The sequence below is a fragment of the Chanos chanos genome, chromosome 3 (genome assembly GCF_902362185.1).
Source record: "Chanos chanos chromosome 3, fChaCha1.1, whole genome shotgun sequence".
Classification (NCBI taxonomy): domain Eukaryota; kingdom Metazoa; phylum Chordata; class Actinopteri; order Gonorynchiformes; family Chanidae; genus Chanos; species Chanos chanos.
Window position 1 is genome coordinate 1,767,689 of NC_044497.1, and position 11,038 is coordinate 1,778,726.

Below are 11,038 nucleotides of genomic sequence, written 5' to 3' on the forward strand. Positions count from 1 at the left end.
CTTTTTTGCATGCAGCGCTCCAAGATGGTGATTATCTGCACTTCATCTGCATGTCTTTTGACAATTGTAGCATTGTCGAAAATATGAAAAGCTTATTGTTATTGCACATTGACAGCAGCTGTTTAGACATTCTCGAACGCGTCTGTTAATCACAGCACACGCATTTTAAGAGGATTCTAATTACTAGTCTCGTAATGTGACTCATTATATTTTTTTTTTGCTTTTTTTCAGTTTACCTAACAGAGTGCTATCATGCCGCTGACTCTAAGTTTGGCGTGTAAAAACTACGATTACGATTACGACTCCATGCAGCCATTCTTCTACTTTGACAACGATGACGAGGATTTCTACCATCATCAACACCGGCAGCTGCAGCCATCGGCTCCCAGTGTTAAATTAAGTTTAAGTGACTGCACACACACTGTGAACAGTATGCAGTGAATTTGTCCTCTTCATCTAACCCATCCAACACGCCAGTAGTGAACACACACAACAGACGCAGGAGCAGTGGGCAGCATTCATTTGCGACGAGGACTATTCTCAGTCATTTCTGAAATCGATCATCATTCAGGATTGCATGTGGAGCGGTTTTTCTGCGGTTGCTAAGTTGGAGAAAGTGGTGTCAGAAAGACTCGCTTCACTTCAGGCCGCCAGAAAAGAGTCCTCAGTAAGCAACATCACGGATAGCAGCTCGAGTCAGTTAAATGCCAGCTATTTGCAAGATCTCAACACTTCTGCTTCGGAATGCATCGATCCATCGGTGGTCTTTCCTTATCCGCTAACCGAGACTCACAATTCCAGCAAAGTGACAGCGCCACGTACTTTGGCATTAGACACTCCACCCAACAGCAGTAGCAGCAGCGGCAGTGATTCAGGTATGTGATATTAGTTTTAATGTCATGTAAAATAAAATACTGAGTTTCTCATGTCGATTGGAAAGTGACAAACTGGTGATAGCACGATGCATGCTTGTAGTTTGCAGATACAGTCAATTTTGAGTGTCAATACAGATACAGTTGATTTAAAAAAAATATTTGTGAATGTATATACCTATTAATTCCTTTGCCAACTGTAGCATGCTGCATGTATCCTTGGCCCAATTGGCCAGCCTGGTTATAAGATGGGATGTTGTGTGTGTTTGATTTTCTTGTTTTTTAGTCATTTAACGATATCGTAGACCTAAGATAGACATTTTACGAATTCAGAAATAAACTTACACTTTTCAGATGGTTTCCCAGATTTGTTGTTGAGTGATAGTACATGAGCTATATCTTGCATATCTGGCACTTTGCTTTTTTTATTATCATCATCTATAAACTTAAAATGCTTTTTTACTTTTTTTTGTCCAGGACTGAGAATCACGAACCTGGTTTATTCCTAGTTTATGCGCGAATTTATGACGCCTTGGTAGAGAGCAGCACGAGACTTTCGTTACTGAAATTCAAAAAGTGCGAATGTGTTTATTGGCAAAATTGTTTGTTAAATAATAATGAAAGTAGGCATTGATATCTAAATTTCTTGTATTACAGTAAAAAATAAGCTTAAAACTGCAACCGAGCACCCATCCTAATCATAGAAGGCTTAATTTCAATCAAATGCCAATTCAGTGAACGAACTTTCAAATGTTTTGGTACAACCCTATGGTACAGTTAAGATCGACTGAGAAAAATCTATATTGGTTAAACAATTCTTTAATATTCGGGTAGATCAATCACGTTACTTTACTTTATGTTGTTCTCTGCATGCAGGAACGTCAGACTCCGACGCGAGTTGAAGCTTGTACTCTAATGAAATGTAAATTCGCGCAATGCCAGGAAAAAGGCGATTTAATCATGTCTGGCTTTAGTTAAAATATACTGTGTTACATTTTGACATGGATTTTTATTCTTATTTTTCATGTATACACAGACTTGGAAATGTATTGGTGAAAATGTGTATGAACCCTGTACATTAGAAGCTACATTAACAAGCGCAATCCATACACATCTCAATGTTCCAATAAGAGATATGCTTTAGACCATGATGTGTAATTCAGAGTGAGTCTGATCATGGAGGAGATCCAGAGAGAAAACGTGTCTCTGTGAACACCTGGTTACAGAGGTTACTTGATCTTTTTCACAGAGTTATTTTATAGAGAAAACACCACTTTAATGAGAATTTATAAGCTCCAAGTTTAACAGAATGCTACGGTCATGTGTTGAAGCGCAAAGATCTAAACTTCACAGAAATATACACCATCGGTTTTGTTGTAGAAGAAAATAAATTGGTGTTCCTTATGCTGTCCCATCCTTATTAATTATAATGTCAAATAACAATCCAAGGTATCCAGCTATGGCTTGGTAACCAACATTTATGCTACAGTTAAGTGATTAAAGTATCAACCGCTAAAGCATAATGTGCAACAGATGTGGCAGAAACAGAAGTCAGTTTACTAATGAATTCTGAATCAAATATGGTGCTGGGTAACCTCAATATTATGTTAGGAATTTTCATGTCTGAAACAAGACATAACTGAGAAGTTAAAGTATCTTATTTGTTCTCATGTTTGTAAAATGTGTCAGCTCAGCTCAAAACCAGTGTTAATGTATCGTGTATTGTGTGTAGGACTAACTGACCAACCACGACTCAGAAGAAGGAACAGCTTTCAATACCTTCCTCCAGAAAGTAAGTTTGAGTTGATTTGTGTTGATCTGTGCTTCATACCTGTTCAGAGCCAAACTCTTGCTGGAATTGAATACATTTGAAAAATGAATCATGTCTATGTCAGCTTATTAAGATATCACATGATTTAATCTCAAATTTTATTTCAATATTTGTCATTCCAAATTCAGGAATTTAGGAAGTTGCATGTTGTGTTTTTAAGTTTGAAGATTGAGTGTACTAGCATAGATACAGACTTTGTATTTAACATTAGCTCAGAGAGTATTTGCAATTATTTGCAGTGGGAGGTGAAAGGCCCAGTTCAAACCAGCCAGTATCTCCTGAGCTGAGGCTGGTGCTACTGGGGCTGAGTGAGACAGTGAAGTGGGCAGCAGGAAACACCATCCTGGGCAGAGAGGAGTTTGGGATCCAGGCTGCTACATCCACAGAGACCCAGCACAGTGAGAGCAGACAGGGGGAGGTGGCTGGGAGACAGCTGGTGGTGGTGGACACTCCTGACTGGTTGAGTCCTGGACTCTCTCAGGAGGAGATGAGGAAGGACGTGGGGCTCTGTGTCCGTCTGTCTGCCCCAGGACCCCACACCTTCCTCCTGGTCTGTCCACTGGAACCATCTGAGGGAGAGGAGAGTGAGCTTCTGGAGAAAATGGAGGACATTTTTGGGGACAAATGTTGGGGACACACAATGATCCTCTTCACAAATACTGAAGGTTTAAGCAGGGTAAGCCTAGAGGAGATGATCCAGATGAAAAGTCATGGGTTTCAGCAGCTGATGGAGAAATGTGGAAACAGGTGTCACCTTATGAATGTTAAGAACAGGGATGTAACTGAGGTGACAGAACTGCTGCAGAAGATTGAAGAAATGGTGTCAAAAAACCAAGAGAAGTTCTACAACAGTGACGTTTACCAAGCAGCAGTGGAGCAAGTCACAGAAATGAAAATATTAATTGAAAAAGAGAAGAAAAACAGGAGAGAGAAGGAGGAGAAAAGGCTGAAGAGGGAACATGAGATGGATCTGCAGAATTATAAAATAAAAATGGAGCAACAGATTAAGGAAAAAGATGAAAAGATTAAAGAACTTAAAAGAAGGATAGCTGAGCTGGAAAAAGAGCTTAAGAATGAGAAGAATGAAAAGAGAAAAAAAGAGTTGGAGAAGCAACTGGAAGAAGACAAAGAAAGGAGAAGAGAGATAGAAAGGGAGAGAGAGGAGCTGAGAAAGGACATGGAGAGAGAGATGACAGAAAAAGAGGACAGACACAAAGAGGAGTTGGAGGAGATCAGACAGAAATATGAGATGGAGACCAAAACTTAAGCTGAGAGAAACCTCATGAAGATTATTTTGTCAGAGCATAGAGAGACAGGAAGAATGAAGGATCAAGCAATGAAGAGACAGCAGTACGATGATGAGCAGGACAACATGGAGAGATTAAAACAGAAACTGAACGAGAGAGAAATAGAACTAAAGAGACTTAAGCTTACACAGAAACGAGAAGAAAAACGTACAGATGAGGACAGACTTAAACTGATCCACAGAAGGATGACCAAGGAAATAGAGAGAATGAGGCTTCATTTAAACAGTTTGAGCCGTGGAGAGATAAGTAAAGAAGCAGAGAGATTGAAACAGGGACTTGACCACCTCACAGACACCAGCACCCAGCTGGAGGAGATCTACAAGAAACAGAGTACAAGTACCTGAAACCAGGTTATTTTATCCTTCCAGAAACTACACAGGTTCCCTGTAAGGCACAGGTTCATTAGATACAGGACATTATGAACTGTTGATGTGTTGGCAGAACATGTTAATAACACAGGTAGATATAGACCAACTGCACAACCCTGGACCTCATCACACATGACAGTATTACAACCTTTCAAGGTTCTTTTGTACAGACGTTTTTGTCCAGTGTTATTTTTGAAGTCAAAAATATTTTGTTTAAAGATGGATCCTTAAATTAGAGGTGAAGAACTATTTGTAATCAACGTGTAAACTTAATAATATAATATTTCCCACTGAAAATGCTTTCTCAAATGCTTGTTTTGTGAAATGTTGTCTATTTTTTGAGTGTTATTTGAAGATCCTTATTTAGGAGGTGTTGTTACATGTCAGTTAAGGTCAGTGACACTCACTGAAATTCCTTCTCTGTCTGGACCTTTACACTACAATTTACAATTTTCAATTTAGCATTTGGCAGACGCTTTTAGCCAAAGCGACTTACAATCAGTGCATCGGTCGGATTCCTAATACCTTATAAGCAGACATCATAAGACTGAGCGTCAATTTACTTCTTCGTATTGCGCCCTGGAATTCTTAGACAAACATAGATACAAGACAAAGTTTTTTTTTTAATGAAAGGAGGTTAGGCATTGAGGGATAGGTGGGTTCTGAAGAGGTGGGTTTTCAGTTTCTTGCGGAAGATGGTGAGGGATTCCGCAGTCCTAACTGCATGAGGGAGGTCGTTCCACCACCGAGGGGCGATGGCGGAGAAGAGGCGTGGTCGGGAGGAGCGGCTGCCGGGTTCCTGAAGTGAGGGGACCGTCAGCTGACCAGAGGTCGTAGAGCGGAGGGTTCTAGTAGGGGTATATGGAGTTATTAGGGACTGAAGGATATGATGGGGCGGAGCCTCTCATGGCCTGGTAGGCCAGTACCAGTGTCTTGAAATGTGTGAAGTGATGACCAGAGAAGGAAATAAAACTTAATGTGGCTTCAACCCATCATCCATTCATCTCTCCCAGTGATACATATGGCCAGTTATGGCCAAGGCAAAGAGTTTATGTATATTCCTACTGCTTAATTGTGTCAGGTAACAGTTAACTAAATCATTCTTTGAAACCTGTGCTTTATGTTGTACAAAAATTTGGCAGAAATAAAAAGTGGTTTGGTCCTCATTTTTCAGTCGATGAGGTATGGTACTGATGTCAAATTCCTGGAATATGAATTCACCAAGACACTAAAATGAATTTATCTTTCATACTGATGCATGCACATTGATGTTTACTACTGAAGACAGATGGAGGAGAGTCCAGGTATGGGGTTATGTACAGAGAAGAAGCTTTTTCATTTGTGTGATGGAAACGTTTGAGTCTCCTCCTGTCCATTGTCTTAAGAGAATGACAGGCAGTTCATCTCTCAACAGGCACTAGTTGATGACCGTGTAGCCTCTGCGCTTGTAGACGTTCAACTAGCCCTGACACTTGGAGGAAAAACAAAACAAAAAAAAGATAAAGATAAGTGAGAAAAAAACAGTGTTTTAAGAACACTCAGCATGTAACAGTGAGCAGTGTGAACAGGGAGCTCAGTAAAGCCTGTCAGAGAACTACAGTATCTGTATTTACACTGAGTTACACTGGGCTGTCACAGCAAGGGAATGATTAGATTAGATTAGATTAGATTCAACTTTATTGTCATTGTGCAGAGTACAGGTACAAAGCCAATGAAATGCAGTAGCATCTAACCAGAAGTGCAAGAGCATAGTATTATTTACAGGTAAGTGCAGGTAGTGAGTACTGCAGTAGTGATAGTGTATCTTACAGTATATACAGTATTATAGACAGTGGAGATGCAGTATGTACAGCATTTAAGACGATGGTGAGCAAATATACAGATATGTACATGTATATATATTAATAATGATCTGCACAGTGGTGAAGCTGACAGAGTAGACAGGGGAGTGTATGTATAGGTTGAATAGATATATTAGACAAATATATACAGTATGTTTATGTACAGTATTAAATAGGGTACTCAGAACAGCATGAGCGGAAGCCAGTGCAAAAGGAGCAGAAAAACAGCGCATATAGTACAGAGATAGTGCATATAGTACAGAGTTAGTGCAGTGGAGTGCAAATGAAGCTAGCGCTGTGGTGTGGAGTTCAGCAGGGTCACAGCCTCATGGAAGAAGCTCTTCCTGAGCCGGCTGGTGCGGGAGCGGAGGCTCTTGTAGCGTCTGCCAGATGGGAGGAGGGTAAAGAGTCCGTGGTTAGGGTGGGATGCATCCTTGATGATGCTTTTCGCCCGACCCAGGCAGCGTTTGATGTAAATGTTCTTGATGGTGGGCAGTTTGGTGCCGGTGATCCATTGGGCAGTTTTCACCACCTGCTGGAGTGCTTTACGGTTAACTGCGGAGCAGTTGCCATACCACACAGAGATGCAGTTGGTGAGTATGCTCTCAATGGTACAGCGGTAAAAGCCCACCAGTATCTTGGAGCACAGATGAGCTTTCTTAAGGCTCTGCAGGAAGTAAAGGCTCTGTTGTGCCTTTTTGATGAGGATGGAAGAGTTGAGGGACCAGGTGAGATTGTCAGAGATGTGGACGCCCAGGAGTTTGAAGCTAGGTACACGCTCCACTACAGCTCCGTTGATGTAGATGGGGGCGTGTGCTTTGCTCCTAGCACGCCTGAAGTCCACAATGGTCTCCTTGGTCTTCTGAGTGTGAAGGGCCAGGTTGTTGTCGGCGCACCACGCAGCCAGGTGCTCGACCTCGTCCCTGTAGGCCGTCTCGTCGTCCTCTCTGATCAGGCCTACCACCGTGGTGTTGTCTGTGAACCTGATTATGGTGTTGGAACCATGCACAGGGATGCAGTCGTAGGTGAAGAGGGAGTACAGGAGAGGGCTCAGCACACAGCCTTGTGGCACGCTGGTGTTCAGAGTGAGGCTGGAGGAGGAGAGGTTGTCTAACTTAACAGACTGGGGTCTGTTAGTCAGAAAGTCCAGAGTCCAGTTGCGCAGGGACATGCTAATACCAAGCTGGCTAAGCTTGGAGATCAGCTTGGGGGGAATCACCGTGTTGAATGCTGAGCTGAAGTCAATGAACAGCATTCTGACATAGGAGTTGGGACTGTCTAGGTGGGTCAGGGCAGAATGGAGTGCCATGGAGATGGCGTCCTCTGCTGACCTGACCTGAATGATCTTTAAAGTAATGTAGCTACATAATGAACAAGGTTCAGATCAAACCTTTGTAAGGGAAATTTAAAGTCTCCTTATGGAGAGCTGCTTAGTCTCAGAGACAACAAACTTCAGATGTGATGAATCGATCTTTATTTCATGCAGCACACGAGAACTCCACCTCAGAGGCGAAGCTCAGTTCTCTCTCAGGTTAAAGAATATAGAAGTTTTTCATACAGTGAGACAGACTGCCAAGGACATGTGTGGGGGTGTTTACTTCCTGGTGTCACAGACACACAGAGGCCTGGTCTTCTACGTAACAAATGCTTATTGTTCTAACACACAGATGCATTTTTTTGCAATATATAATAATTAGGCTGGCACTGGTCTCTATAATATTAGTACTTCACCATGACAAAAGTCACGAGGCACACTTTCATTCTATAAGTTACAGCCATAAAGCAAAACAATATTTTTCCCCACACCCTGCCATCTGTAAACATCAGGTACAAAATGAAAACAAATAGGGCTAAAATTATTATTCACCTGTGAGAATGTTCTTTATTTTACACACATAATAGACATAAATCTGGCACTTATAGCGACTATTATTAAATGACTGTTTAACATCACATTTATTTACTTGGATCTGAAAGGGTTAGGTTTATTCAACTAAGAGACCGTACAGGCAGAAACCATAATGGACTTTGACTGATGATATAAAACTAGGCAAGTTAATATTTTAAGCACAGTATTACATATCGTGGTTCGTCACACAGTCCAAACAGTGTGCTGGTGAAGTGGTAAGTGAAGTGGTATTCTTTATATGATTAGAAAAAAGTATTCATATGTATCTCTCTCTCTCTCTCTCTCTCTCTCTCTCTCTCTCTCTCTGTCCGTCTCTGTGTCTCTCTCTGTCGGTCTGTCTGTCTCTCTCTCTCCCTCTCTCTCTCTCTGTCTCTCTTTCTCTCTCTGTCTATGTCTCTCTCTCTCTTTCCCTCTCTCTCTCTGTCTCTCTTGTATTTGCATTTTTACCATGCTCTGGTCGTGTAGTGAATACTGTTGTTATGTATTTAACCTGTCTCTCTGTCACTCTGTTAGTCTCTCACAGATGAAGGAGCAGTTTATGGAATGAAGAACAGTAAGAGAACAGACATTTTCCTGACCTCTGCATGTAACCTTTTGCCCCCTGCCATAGCAACTCTTCTGTTTATTTCTGACACATAATATTAAGTAAAAATCTGCAAATTTCATTGTTAAACAATTGATTTGTTTTTTTTTTTTACATATTTCTCCATTCGTTTCTGTTAGTTTCCTGCTGATAAGAGATTGTAATTATGCTTTTACGTACATTAGAATCCAGTTTTGTCCTTAGCAGTGATGTCATTTTGAAATACAGACTGTTGATTCGCTGGTCTCAGTTACCATGTAGAACTACAGTGATGCCAGTGAATCATATTTTCTCTATTTATGTCAGATTCTTATAAAGGAAACACACAATCACATACACGCACACACACACATGCGAGCATGCACACGTACACACCTACACACAATCACACACACACACACACACACACACACACACACACACACACACACACACACACACACACACAGAGTAGCTCAAGGAGAGCAGATTAATCTGCTGTCGTGTATGACAGAGACACACAGAGGAGAGAAATTGGCCAATCAGAGGAGAGGAGACTTCAGGCAGAGAGAAAGTTGAAAAGACATAGTGTCATTTAGTTCTGTGCTCTGCTGTTTGTTTTCTATTGTGAACCAAACTGACACACATGTACAGAGTACAGCAGAGATCAGAGGTGAGTCTATAAACCAGTCTGTAAACAGTGAGGAAACAGAACAGTAACAGACAGTTAATACTTAAAGCAGAAGCTGCACTTCATGCTTCTGTCCAGCAGAACTGGACAATGGGACTAGAGACATGGTACTGAATAAACACTGTCATATAAAAACACAGTGTAAAAAAAAATCACCTTTCAGTATTTTAGAGCTTAGAATAGTAATATGTTCCCATTTCTGTCAAGGAAAGAAAATTTTCCTGTTACAGTATAAAATAAAATGAGAATCTTTGTCAGTATAATTTGTCAGTATGTTCTGTCAGTATGAGACATAAAAGACAGGTCACTGTGTTACTGGTCTGTGTTACTGGTCTGTGTTACTGGTCTTTCCCCTCCACAGACCTCTGTCCATCAGTGGTCTCACATAACCAGTCTGTGAGTGGTAAACCCTGGGTAAACTCTGCTCTGCTCTGTGAGGGACAGGAGAGATGGTTCTGTGTTAAAAGTTTGACTTACAGTCATGTTAGAAACTGTGGGGCCTAGCTGAATACTTTGACTGCCACCAGACCTCTCTGGTCTCTTAGTGAGGTGTAGTGGTAAAATAGGTATATATTTTGTTAAGTGAATGAAATGTGTGGACATACTTTTCATCTTGTGTTACACTTCTCTCACTCAAACACTGGTTTATCAACCAAGCTCTCACACACCTGCCCCACAGTTGTAGAGCGCTCTCATCATCTATGGGCGTCAAGGCCGAAGGCCCTTGGCTGCATGGGTATATCTGTGTGTGTGTGAGACCTTGTTGTCAGTCTTCCACCATCAAGACTCCGTCTGGGTGCCTCTGATGACCTCCTCTCTGCTTTTGCTGTATACGCTACCTTTTGTTCAATAAAGACAAAAGAGCTACCTTAGGTCATCGTCGTGCCTGTTTATTATTTTCAACACTTTTAAAAAACATTGATGCCCAACAAAACTGATTAACTCGATGACCCTGAAACTTATTCTGATAGTGAAATTGGGTGTGTCAGATGTTGAAAATAAAACACTGGGGTAATAGACCAGTCTGATCAGTGCAGAGTAACAAATAAAATGAAAGATGGAAAACATTACAGTGTGAAGAGACAGAGCAGGAGAGAGCAGAAGTTCTTCACCACTATACCATTTCACTGGGAATTGTAATGTTTAGTGAATTATTAGAGCAGACTGATGTGATTGATAATTGTTTAATAAAAGGGACTTCGGGATAGAAAACACAAAAGCTATACAAGGTCCGACAGAAACTGAAGTATCGACACACACAGACTGAATTTTTACAGTTGTTTTAGCAACTGGCCACATTACTTAATTATGAGCGCGCATTAGTAACTAATGCATTTATGTAGTGTCGCTGTCGGATGGAAATCTTGTAGGCTATGTCCAAAACCGTTACTTTCCATGAAATGAAAAAAAAACTCTGTGTCTTCCAACAGTTTCGAACTACTGTTTTCACCATATGAAATTCCTTAAGGGCTAAAACTAACGGGTTGCTTAGAAACAAGGAATGGGTAATGCTTACCAGTCTCTCGATGTGGTGTGTTGGTTACTTCTGATGTTCAATGAGGTGACTGCACACTCACTGGATCAGGAGATGGATGAGTAGCAGGTTCAGGTATTGTGTTCTCCAACACAGGCAGATCTTCAGGAATGTGACAAGACT

At 41.1% G+C, this 11,038-nt stretch overlaps 1 pseudogene; it reads left to right on the forward strand.

Moving 5' to 3' along the window:
- The first annotated feature begins 252 nt into the window (after window positions 1-252).
- On the forward strand, window positions 253-4,354 carry LOC115808769 (golgin subfamily A member 6-like protein 22; annotated as a pseudogene).
- The last annotated feature ends 6,684 nt before the right edge of the window (window positions 4,355-11,038 follow it).